The following is a 12,790-nucleotide window of genomic DNA, read 5'->3' as shown; positions in this document are numbered from 1 at the left end:
AAAGGCTGTTTTGGAGCATGTGTTCTTGGGATTTGGGCTCTCAGGGGCCAGGGAGAAGATGGTTGCAGGTTAGGAGGGTCTGGGTTTTAAGAATCTACTGCAGGTGAGGGAGGGGATGTGTAAGGGGGTGGAGGTCGGTGGTCTGCTGTTTGAAAAGTAGATTCAGAATCAGAAGTGTTAGGGATATGATGTTGTTGTGGCAGACTGCATGGGAGAAAGATCAGCCAGCACTCCGAGTGAGGAAAGTTTAACTTTTATTTCGCAGATCTGCTAGTCCAGGGGAATTCCAGATCCAAAGCCGTAACTGAACTAGTGGGGAGGCTCTGACCTATATATCTCCTCCTGTGAGGGGTCCCTGAGGGTCCCCACAGCTCCTTCCAAGTCAATCTTGGCGGCTCTTGGGGCCATGCTCCACAGCTCCGCCCAAGTCAGCTGTGGTGGGGCCCTGGGGTTGGGCTCTGCAGCTCCACCCAAGTCAGTCAGAGTGGGTAAGACTACAGTTTTAACCAGATACTGAACGAGGTTGCAAGCTCCCCCTCCCCTGCATTTTCCTTTTCATTCTCCCCTCTTGTTCCACAAGTTATTCTTAGCCTTGGGGATTACAAAAGACTTAGGAGTTGGGAATAAGGCCAAGGACCACTCTAGCTACTTCCTGCTGAGGGACGTGACGAAAAAGTGGGTTCAGTATCCCGAGTCTTTACCATCTTCCCCTGCCAGAAACCAATCATTGTCTCACTAATAGAAAGAGGCTGGTCAACCTTGAAGCTCTGAAAGGTCAGAGCCAACCACTCCTTATCTAACTGAGACAATGGTAACTGAGGCAACTTCCCCATCTTGTAATCATGTAAATCCTTACTGATATGATGATCCGCTTATTACCTGCTTAAGGGCTATGGGTGTTTCCCAAAGCTGCTTAAGGGTAATAGGTGTATCCCATAGCCTCAATAAAAGGAATAGCAAGGCCACTAGAGGTTGACTCCCGCCTGGCCCCCCATTTTCCCAAATTAACTCTTTTCTAGTCTCTCTCTCTTCATTTTAGTGTGCGGCCTCCTCCAGAAACCGGACCCTCAGTGGGCCCTGAACCACGCGGGTCGTGTTAAGGGATCCCACATTCCTCAAGTGGATTGTCAGAGTAGCAAGGGCAAAGAAGTTTCATCAGGCCTCTGGAAAACCTCAGAGGTCTTGGCCATATTAGTGGGCTTCTTGGCCCCAGCACGGAGCCCCTGGAGAAAGGCCAGCCGATATCTCTCTAATCTGGCCCTCCTGTCCTCCAAATTTTGGTCCCATCTGGGTTCCACATCTGAGAGAGCCTCCCTGGCCCATCTGTCTGGGTCTAATGTCCCTGGCGGGGCCTGGGTCTGGAGCCATTTCTGAGCTTCTGTTATTATTCTCATGCGCTCCTCAGTGTTAAAAAGCGTGAGAAGGAGTTGCTTGCAATCGACCCAGGTGGGCTTATGGGTCTGAAAAATTGACTCCAGAAGGTCAACCATGGCTTGAGGTTTTTCAGAATAAGCGGGAGTGTGATGCTTCTAATTTAAGAGATCGGTCATAGTAAAAGGCTGGTAGTAAAAGACCGATCCCCCCTCTTGTGGGGGTCCCATTTTCTTCAATTATATGAGGACCCCACATTTCTTGGAGAGGCATCTGGAAAGCCAGGAGCGGTTTGGGTCCCCGATCAGCTGAGTGCAAACCTCCATACTGCATCCAACTGGCTCTGGAGAGTCTGGTTGGGGGGAGATGGAAGGAGGTGATGTATCTAAGCTTCCCTGGCTAGGCAAAGGGGCACTGGGTACCGCTTGATGAGGCACATATGGAGGTGGTAGAACTGGCAGGGCTTCCTCAAGCGGTTCCTGCAGAATAGGAGGCTTATTCTCCTTCTGAGGGGGCCTGCCCTTTTCCCTTATATACACAAAACTGGATCCAAAGCGACTTAAGCTCTGCTATTTCTAGCTACTAGTCAATATAAGGGAACTGGTTGGGATGACCTGGGTCTCCTGTGATAATTCAGTGAACATTCCTAATCGTAGGTACATCCAATATACCCTCCAATGGCCATCCTACTCCAAAAGATGGCCAGTCTATTTTACACATCCTTTTTAACTCCCAGGAGACTAGTTGTACCCTGTAATCCCCAATAAACCCCCCTTTTTAAAAATCTTTATTGTTCAGATTATTACAGATGTTCCTCTTTTTCCCCCCATAGCTCCCCTCCACCCCGTTCCCACCCCACCTCAGGCATTCACACCCCCCACACTGTCCTCATCCATAGGTGTAAGCTCTTTGTCCAATCTCTTCCCGCACCCCCCACACCCCCTTCCCCCTGAGAAATGTCAGTCCGATCCCTTTCCATGCCCCTGATTCTATTACATTCCCCACTTTGTTCTGTTCCTCAGATTTTTTATTCCTTTGATTTTTAGAATCACTTGTTGATAGATATGTATTTGTTGTCACTTTGTTGTTCATAATTTTTTATCTTTACCTTTTTCTTTTTCCTCCCTTCTTCTTCTTCTTCTTCTTCTTCTTCTTCTTCTTCTTCTTCTTCTTCTTCTTCTTCTTCTTCTTCTTCTTCTTCTTCTAAGAATACCCTTCAGCATTTCATATAATACTGGTTTGGTGGTGATGAACTCCTTTAGCTTTTTCTTGTCTGTGAAGCTCTTTATTTGACCTTCAATTCTGAGTGATAGCTTTGCTGGGTAGAGTAATCTTGGTTGTAGGTTCTTGCTATTCATCACTTTATATATTTCTTGCCACTCCCTTCTGGCCTGAATACTAGTAGTTTCTGTTGAGAAATCAGCTGACAGTCGTATGAGTACTCCCTTGTAGTTAACTAACTGTTTTTCTCTTGCTGCTTTTAGTATTCTCTCTTTGTCTTTTGCCCTTGGCATTTTAATTATGATGTGTCTTGGTGTGGTCCTCTTTGGATTCCTCTTGTTTAGGGTTCTCTGAGCTTCCTGGACTTGTAAGTCTATTTCTTTCACCAGGTAGGGGAAGTTTTCTGTCATTATTTCTTCAAATAGGTTTCCAATATCTTGCTCTCTCTCTTCTTCTGGCACTCCCATAATCTGGATGTTGGTATGCTTGAAGTTGTACCAGAGGCTCCTTCCACTCTCTTAATATTTTTGGATTCTTTTTTCTTTTTGCTTTTCCGGTTGGGTGTTTTTTGCTTCCTCGTATTTCAAATCTTTGACTTGATTCTTGGGATCCTCTAGTCTGCTGTTGGATCTCTGTATATTATCTTTTATTTCAGTCAGTGTATGCTTAATTTCTGATTGGTCCTTTTTCATATCCTTGAGGGTCTCACTAAATTTCTCCGAGGGTTCTAGAAGATTCTTGAGTAACCTTATAACTGTGGTTTTGAACTCTATATCCAGTATTTTGCTTTCATCCATTTCTTTCATTTGTGACTTGTTTCTTTGTCTCTGCATTTTGGCTGCTTCCCTCTGTTTGTTTCTATATACCAGGTAGCTTCTAACTCTCCTTGAGTTGATATAGTGGCCTTGTGTGGTTGGTGTCCTATAGGGCCCAGTGGCTCAGCCTCCCGAGTCACCTGAGGTGGACGTTCTTGGTGCACCCCTTTGTGGGCTGTTTGCACAGTCTTGTTGTAGTTAAGCCTTGATTGCTGTTGGTATCACTGGGAGGAATTGACCTCCAGGCCAATTGGCTGTGATGACCAGCTTTGTCTACACTGGAAGATCTGTTGTGCAGGAGGCAGCCTTATGGGGCAGGACTTGCTTCAGTAGGGCTCTGGTGCTCAATGAGTCTGCCCCTTGATTGTGTCTCTTATGGATGTGAAGAGTTGTAATCCGGTATGGTCTCACACTGACCACTGGGTACACTGGCTCTTGGATCTCCAAGGTGGTGCAAGGTCAGCCACCCTCTGGGGCCACCCAGCAGGAGCTACAGAGACATCTGCAGATTCCTCCTCTTTGTATGGGGTTTGGAAGTGCTCAGACAAGGCCCAGCTGTGAAGCAAGGCCGCTGCTGCTGCCAGGCAGTGGGCCTTCTTTTGGAATCTCTGGGGCTCTCTGACCCAGCTGCAGTTTGTTTAAGGCGAAAGGACAGGCCATTAATGTGCAAAAGCCGATGTGCACAGCTTGGGTGGTGTTGTAAACTGGGTGGGGCAGGGTCTCTGGGAATCACCAGGGCGGAGCAACCAGCAATGGCTGCCCTGAACCAGATAAATCCCTGGTTCTCCACATCCCATGCCCCCATGCAAGAACAACGATGGCTGTGAGCACCTCTAAGAGTAAGCTGCCCTCACGTTCCTATCCCGATGCCAGACAGTCGAGTTTCTCTCCATATGTGCCTGGGTCCCCCAGAGTCTCGCCTGGAACTGGAGTTCAGAGCAAGCGGGAGCTTGTATCTCCCTCCCAGTTTAAAGAGCAGCACATCCAGGTGCCAGCACTTTCTGTGCCTCCGCACCTCTTACCAGTCTCAATGCAGTTTCTTCGCCTCTCTAGTTGTGGAACTTCTACTCAGCCAGCTTTCTCACAATTCTGGGTGGTGGTTGTTCTGCTGTTTAGCTGTGGTTTTGATGTGGTTGTGAGAGGCAGCAAGTATAGGTGATTACCTATGCCGCCATCTTGGTTTCTCCTGCTTAGACATTCTAAAACTCTCCTGCTCTGGATCAAGGCAATCACGAATTACAGACAATAGTGTGAGTGTGGGAATAGGAATTTTCTCTGGATCTTCTGCTTTGTATCAGTCACGCAACTGCTTTCCAACCTTTTCTCAGGTTTGAAAGTTGACGGTTCCCCACTTCAGGAAACCAAGAGCAAGTTTCATTAATAAAACTTAAGAAACCAAGAATTTGACTACGCTTAACAGAGCATCCTCTACCTTTAAGCATAGTTTTAAGCATTTGAGAGTAGAGATCTCTTTCCTGAGACCCTGAATATCCCATGTTTTACACCCAGTTCTTACCTTATGCTCCTTACCTTACTTCTTGAGTTTGTTGTGCGCGCACTCCTGGAGCATGCCCCTTGCCTGGCTGAGAGTTCCCCAGAATTCAGTCCCTATTCTGTGGCACCAGATATTAAGTATTTCTCTCTTTTCCATGACCAGCACGGCTAGAGAGCGGACAGGAGTCCTGAGTAGGGGTGACGGGGGATTGAGAAAATGAAAGAGACAGATGCAGAAACAGTAGGGAAAGCTGGGACCAGGTGGGACAGCTGTCCTCTGATGGAGAGACAGTGACCCAGAGCTGGTGCAGCCCATTTATTATATACAGTATAATTCCAGGAAGTTTTACTAGAGTTTAAAACAAAGGAAATTATGTGAAATCATGGTTAAAGATCAAGCTATAGTCATGGTTAAAGATCAAGCTGTAATTTTTCATTCTTGTGGCTTCTTTGTAATAGTCACTCCTGGCTAAGCCTGGATAATTGCGTCTGTTCCTTGCACCTGGCTGAACTTAAACAATGAAACCCACCCCCTGGCACCTGAGCTAAGGGTTAGGCTGGCAATGTACCTGCCTCTAGCATGGTGCGTTTCCAGGACCTGGCTCTGCTAACGCCACTGGACTCAGCTGACAATAATTAAAGAAATGCCCAATGTGCCTTGCCAGGTGCTCTCTTCAGGTAAGTAGAGGGCAGGGATCCAATGAAGCATTACGTTTTTTAAAAAAACATGTTTTTATTGACTTCAGAGTGCACAAGGGAGAGGGAGAGAGGGATAAAACATCAATGATGAGAGAGAACCATTGTTCGGCTGCCTCTTACACACCCCCTACTGGGGATTGAGCCCACAACCTGGACATGTGCCCTGACTTGGAATTGAACTGTGACCTCCTGGTTCCTGAGTCAATGCTCAACCACTGAGCCACACCGGCCAGGCTGAAGCATTAATTTTGATGAAGACCAATTTCTCTTATTTTATTTTTCTCTTTTGGTATTGGCGTCATATCTGAAAATCTGGCAAATGCAACGTCATGAAGATTTATACCTATGTTTTCATCTAAGTGTTCTATATGTTTACCTCTTACATTTAGCTCCCATATGCCTTTTATGCCTTTGCTCAGTTACAACCATTTCTACTTAAAACACCTGCTGAATGAGACTCTGGACATGAACACCAGGGTTTTTGTGAATAAGAAATGCTTACTCTTACAAAATCAGGTTCATTGCACATTTAAAGCTAATTATATGATTAAAAAACCCTCTTTAACTGTTAGTTCTAACTCTGAACATTTCACTCTACTAAAATTATTAATATTTTTAGTCAGAATTATAAGCCTTGATTCTCTTCTTTAATTTCAAATGCATTTATAAAATTAGGAAAAGATTATTTCTTCTATCAGTCTTCTTTCCCATAGGTTCTTGGGCATTTGTGCACATTAATACATCACTGCATATGTACCCTGTTTCCCCGAAAATAAGAGTGTCTTATATTAATTTTTGCCCCCAAAGACACGCTAGGTCTTATTTTCAGGGAATGTCTTATTTTTCCATGAAGAAGAATACCGTACACATTTATTGTTAAGTGAAAATAAAGGAAATTTATTACCTGTATACGGTATGGTAGTATGGTAGTTGTCAACACAAACCAGACAAACTGTGAATCCTACAGTATCAAGAATTTACTCATTTATTCAATGACAATCATGTCATCATCTTCTGGAACATCATCATAACAATCCAATTCCTGAATTTCCTGGTGAATTTCTTGTGACTCCATTTCTTTCAGAATCAGTGGACCAAATGTCTCATGTTTAGCAATAGCATTGTCTTTAAATGAGTACTTCTTGTCAAGGTAGCCTGCTTGCAGTGCATGTGCAATGCAACTGTCAGTGATTTTCTCCCATGAATTCTTCACCCAAGTCACAACGTCTTACAGTTTAGGTTTCACAAAGTTTCCACGCTGATTTCTCTCCATTCTATTTTCAATGTAGTCATTAATTTCCATGCGCAAATTGTCTTTGAATGGCTTGTTTATTGCAATATCAAGAGTCTGGAGATAGGCCATCATTCCTGCGGGAATCATTATCTGATCTATTTTTCTTTCGTGAAGAAATGTCTTCATGTCTTTAGCGCGGTGAGTGCTGGCTGCATCCCAGACCAGCAGACCTCTTTGGCTCCCTCGCATAATAAGCGGCAGCATTAAATCGACCCACTTCCTTATAACTGCTTGTGTGGCCCAGGCTTTTTCAGTTTCAAGAATAAAAACGCCCAAAACAAGTTCAATCTTTTCCTTCTTGCCCTTAGAAATGATTAAAGGTGGGATTTTAGTGCCATCCAGACGAATTGCCAAAATACAGGAAACACATGCACTTTCGTAAGCAGTGGAGGGAATGTACGCTAAGGAGGCACCCCGCTGTTCAATTGTTGTTTGAGATGATTGGCCCATAAACACTGCAGTTTCATCCATAGCAATCATGTTGGAAAGATTGTATTTAGAGAAGTCAGCATCATCAATAAAGGACTTGAATGCAAGTGCCCGTTTAATAACTTGAGTATCTTCCAACCTAAACAATGTTGTAGATCTTCTTAAAGACAGTTCACTTCACTGAAGGAAATTATCCAGCCAGTGTTGTGATGCTTTGAAGTCTTCAGGGGCTATGTCAAACTGTGGTGCCATTGCAAGGGCAAATTCTTGAATCTGAGCCCTATTCACAACCAAAGCCTTTGCTCTCCTGTCAACAACCCATTCACAGATCAAGTCTTCCAGCTCGGAAAATAATGGTTGCCGAGCTGATCCACACTTGCGCTTTTTAGCATTTCCCTTGTCCACTTGTTCAATGAGGTTACCATCCTCTGCTCGCCATTTTCGGACCAATCGGATACTCAACATCTTCTCTTTGCAGAAAGCAGTAAGATTTTGGCCCCAAGAGTCTTCCACGATTCCTTTCTTGTACTCCACGGAGTAGCTTTTTCTTTTTGCGCTCATTTCTAGGGGTGAAAAAAAAGGAATTGGGGTATCAAGGTGGGGGGAGGGGGATCACTCAAAATGACACAGGGGGGATCAGAGGGGGGAATCAAAATGGCACAGGAGAATCAGAGGGGGGATTCCCATTTTAGTAACCCCTTTTGATCCTCCTGTGTCATTTTGATTGTCCCCTCTGATCCTCCTGTGTCATTTTAAGTGATCCCCCTCCCCCACCCCTGTGCCACTGAACACCTTCACCAGACAGTCCCCCTCCCCCTTTATCAGACATTTACCCCCTGGGGCCTGCCTGGGGACTGTCACTGGGATTGCTGGGGCCTGGATCTGGGCTGGAGCAGGGTCTGCCACTGACTGAGAACCTTCAGTCATCATGAAGGCGGCCGCGAGCATCAGGTATTGTCACCAGAGACAGACCAGCACTCACCACCTTCGCCGCATCCCGTCCGCTCTAATCCTCCTGTTCTTCTACACGCATCTGCGAAAGTCTCCTCCTCTCTCCCGCCCCGCGCTCACCGCTCACTCCGACCTCCGCTCCGCCTCCACACAGCAGTGACGTCAGGACTCCGCGTAACGTCACTGGTTGCTAGACGCCAGTCGGGGCGGCCCTAGCGACCAGTTTACGGTAAATTAACTTTCATTCTGAGACAGAGCCTGGGGGCCTTATTTTCGGGGGATGCCTTATATTTCACTCAGAAGGAAACCTGTAAGTAGGTCTTATTTTCGGGGATGTCTTATTTTCGGGAAAACGCGGTAGTCTCTTTAATCCTGGTTTACATAGAGCTACAGATGGGGCCCCTAAGCAATCTTACAGACCGAATTTTTCTGATTGTACAGAGCCTACCCCCCATCTCTAACCCAGGCCTGAGGAGACACTCATTCACAGGATGATCACCTCCAAGGAACCTCTTCCTGAGTTGCATGTCACTGTGGCATCTGGAGACATCTGGTAAGGATGTTTATTTTCTTAAGTGAACAATAAAAGCAAACAGTAGCACTAGATTTCAAATGTTCAATAGCATCATTTATACCCTTATTAATTTTAACTTGAAATATGCAAGTTAATACCTACTTTTCAGTTTTCTGTGGAAAATTTTAAGAGGGTCCTGGCAGATGTTGGATCAACCAGATAATTAATGTATATGTCACAGAAATTTCTAAAAGGTTATTTCCAATAAAGAGCAGCTTTCTGTTTGGCTTAGAAATAATACATGATTTGAAACATTTAAAGTATTTTTTACATTAATATAGTAGTGAGGCTTTATTATTTCATGTTTAAATGCTTAGACTCACACTGATTGAAATGTTCTAAGATGAAATGCTCTTGGGCAAAACAACAACAACAACAAAAAAAAAACACAAAACAGAAACAACCATTCCCCTGTCCCTCTCTTCAGGCTCCCAGGACTAAGCTCTAATCACTGCACACACACTGTCTTGTTGAGGTTAGAGAAGGACATAAAATCATAGAATTGTTTGTTAATTTAGTTTCTTTTCTTTAGGGTTTATATCACAGAGAATATACCTTCCTAATAAATGTTTCAGAGTAAAAGATAGACTCTGTAACTTAAAATGGGTAGGAACATCAATTGTACATAGATGCAAAAGATGCAGGAGCATCTTTATTTTCTTTTTTAAATTACTGTTTACATTCAAAATTATTTAGTGTTAGTTACAGGTGTAGAGCAGAGTGGTAAGACAATCATATACATTACATACTTTAAAAAGTGTTTCCATTGATAATTCTCCTATGTACCATGCAACACAACAATGTAAAACACAACAATCTAAAATCTGTGGGACATAATGAAAGCAGTCTTGAGAGGGAAGTTTATAGCTCTAGAGGCCTACCTCAAAAAATAAGAAAAAATGGCGGTAAATCATGGAACTCTATAACTCAAAGAATTAGAAAGAGAGCGACTAGAAAAGCCCAGAGTGAGCAGAAGGAAGGAGGTAATAAAGGTCAGAGAAGAATAAATGACATAGAGACCAAAAAAACAATACAAAAGATCAATGAAACCAAGAGGTGGTTCTTTGAAAAGATAAACAAGATTGATGAACCTCTAGCCAGGCTCACCAAGAGGCAAAGAGCGAGGACCCAAATAAACAAAATCAGAAATGAGAGAGGAGAGATAACAACAGACACCACAGAAATACAATAGATTGTTAAAAAATACTATAAACAACTGTACTCCAACAAACTAGACAACCTGAAAGAAATGGACATGTTCCTAGAAAAATACAACCTTCCAAAACTCAATCAGGAAGATTCTAAACTTCTCAATAGGACAATAACTATGGAAGAAATTGAAGCAGTCATCAAAAAACTTCCAGCAAACAAAAGCCCAGGGCCACAAGGCTTCACAGGGGAGTTATACCAAACATTCAAGGAAGAACTAAAACTTATCCTCCTTAGACTATTCCAAAAAAATCAAGAAGAAGGAACACTTCCAAGCTCATTCTATGAAGCCAACATTACCCTAATACCAAAACCAGATAAAGGCAACACAATGAAAGAGAATTATAGGCCAATATCCCACATGAACATAGATGCCAAAATCCTCAACAAAATTCTAGCAAATGGGATCCAGCAGAACATCAGAAAGATCATACACCATGACCAAGTAGAATTTAACCCAGGGATGCAAGGATAGTACAATATCAGCAAATCAATAAATGTGATACATCACATAAACAAATTGAGAGATAAAAATCACATCGTCATATCAATTGATGCAGAAAAAGCATTTGACAAATTCCAACACCCTTTCTTGGTAAAAACTCTCAGCAAGGCGGGAATAGAAGGATCATACCTCAACATAATAAAAGCCATATATGACAAATCCACAGCCAACATCATACTCAATGGGCAAAAACTAAAACCGTTTCTCCTTAAGAACAGGAACAAGACAGGGATGCCCACTCTCACCACTCCTGGTTGACATAGTACTGGAAGTATTAACCATTGCGATTAGACAAGAAGAAGAAATAAAAGGCATACAAATTGGAAAAGAAGAAGTAAAACTGTCCTTACTCACAGATGACATGATATTGTACATAAAAACCCCGAAAGATTCCATCAAAAAACTATTAGACTTAATAAATAAATTTGGCAATGTACCAGGATACAAAATTAACGCCAAGAAATCTATGGCATTTCTATAAACTAATAGTGATCTTACGGAAAGAGAGACTAGAAAAGCAATCCCATTTACCATCGTACCTAAAAAATTAAGATTTCTAGGAATAAACTTAACTAAGGAGGTAAAAGAGCTATATGCAAAAAACTACAGGACAATGAAAAAAGAGATAGAGGAAGACATAAACAGATGGAAGAACATACCATGTTCATGGATTGATAGAATCAACATCATCAAAATGTCCATACTAGCCCTAACCGGTTTGGCTCAGTGGATAGAGCGTCGGCCTGCGGACTGAAGGGTCCCGGGTTTGATTCCGGTCAAGGGCATGTACCTGGGTTGCGGGCACATCCCCAGTAGAGGACGTGCAGGAGGCAGCTGATCGATGTCTCTCTCTCATCGATGTTTCTAACTCTCTATCCCTCTCTCTTCCTCTCTGTAAAAAATCAATAAAATATATTTTAAAAAAAATGTCCATACTACCCAAAGCAATCTATATTCAATGCAATCCCCATCAAAATACCTATGGCATATTTCACAGACCTGGAACAAACTTTCCAAAAATTCATCTGGAATGAAAAAAGACCCCGAATAGCTGCAGCAATCCTGAGAAAGAAGAACAAAGGAGGTGGGATCTCAATACCAGATATCAAGCTGTATTACAAAGCTACCATTCTGAAAACAGCCTGGTACTGGCACAAGAACAGACATATAGATCAATGGAATGGAATAGAGAACCCAGAAATCAACCCAAACCACTATGCCCAATTAATATTCGACAAAGGAGGCATGAACATACAATGGAATCAAGACAGTGTCTTCAATAAATGGTGTTGGTTAAATTGGACAGATACATGCAAAAAAATGAAACTAGACCACCAACTTACACCATACACAAAAATAAACTCAAAATGGATAAAGGACTTACACATAAGACAGGAAACCATAAAATTACTAGAGGAATCCACAGGCAGCGCAATCTCAGACATATGCCTAAGCAATTTCTTCACTGATATTGCTCCTAGGGCAATGGAAGCTAAAGAGAAAATAAACAAATGGGACTACATCAAAATAAAAAGCTTTTGCACAGCAAAGGAAACCATTAACAAAACAAGAAAGCACACTGCACAGGAGAACATATTTGCCAATGTTATCACTGATAAGGGTTTAATCTCTAACATTTATGGGGAACTTATACAACTTAACAAAAGGAAGATAAACAATCCAATCAAAAAATGGGCAAAGGAACCAAATAGATACTTTTCGAAAGAAGACAGAAGGAAGGCCAAGAGACATATGAAAACATGCTCAAAGTCACTGATTATCCGAGAGATGCAAATCAAAGTGACAATGTGGTACCATCTCACACCTATCAGAATGGCTATCATTAACAAATCAACAAAAGACTAGTGTTGGCAAGGATGGGGAGAAAAAGGAACCCTTCTGCAATGCTGGTGGGAATGCAGACAGGTGCAGCCATTGTGGAGAACAGTAAGGAGTTTCCTCAAAAAACTGAAAATGGAACTCCCATTTGCCCCTGTGATCCCAATTCTGGGAATATATCCCAAGAAGCTAGAAACAGCAATCTGTAAGGATATATGCACCCCTATGTTCATAGCAGCACAATTCACCATAGCTAAAATTTGGGAACAGCCTAAGTGCCTTATCAGCAGATGAGTGGATTAAAAATCTGTGGCACATCTGCCAAAACCGGTTTGGCTCAGTGGATAGAGCATCGGCCTGTGGACTGAAAGGTCCCAGGTTCGATTCTG

This window comes from Plecotus auritus, assembly GCF_963455305.1.
Source record: "Plecotus auritus genome assembly, chromosome: X".
NCBI classification, from domain to species: domain Eukaryota; kingdom Metazoa; phylum Chordata; class Mammalia; order Chiroptera; family Vespertilionidae; genus Plecotus; species Plecotus auritus.
Note: the sequence above shows the minus strand (reverse complement) of the source record.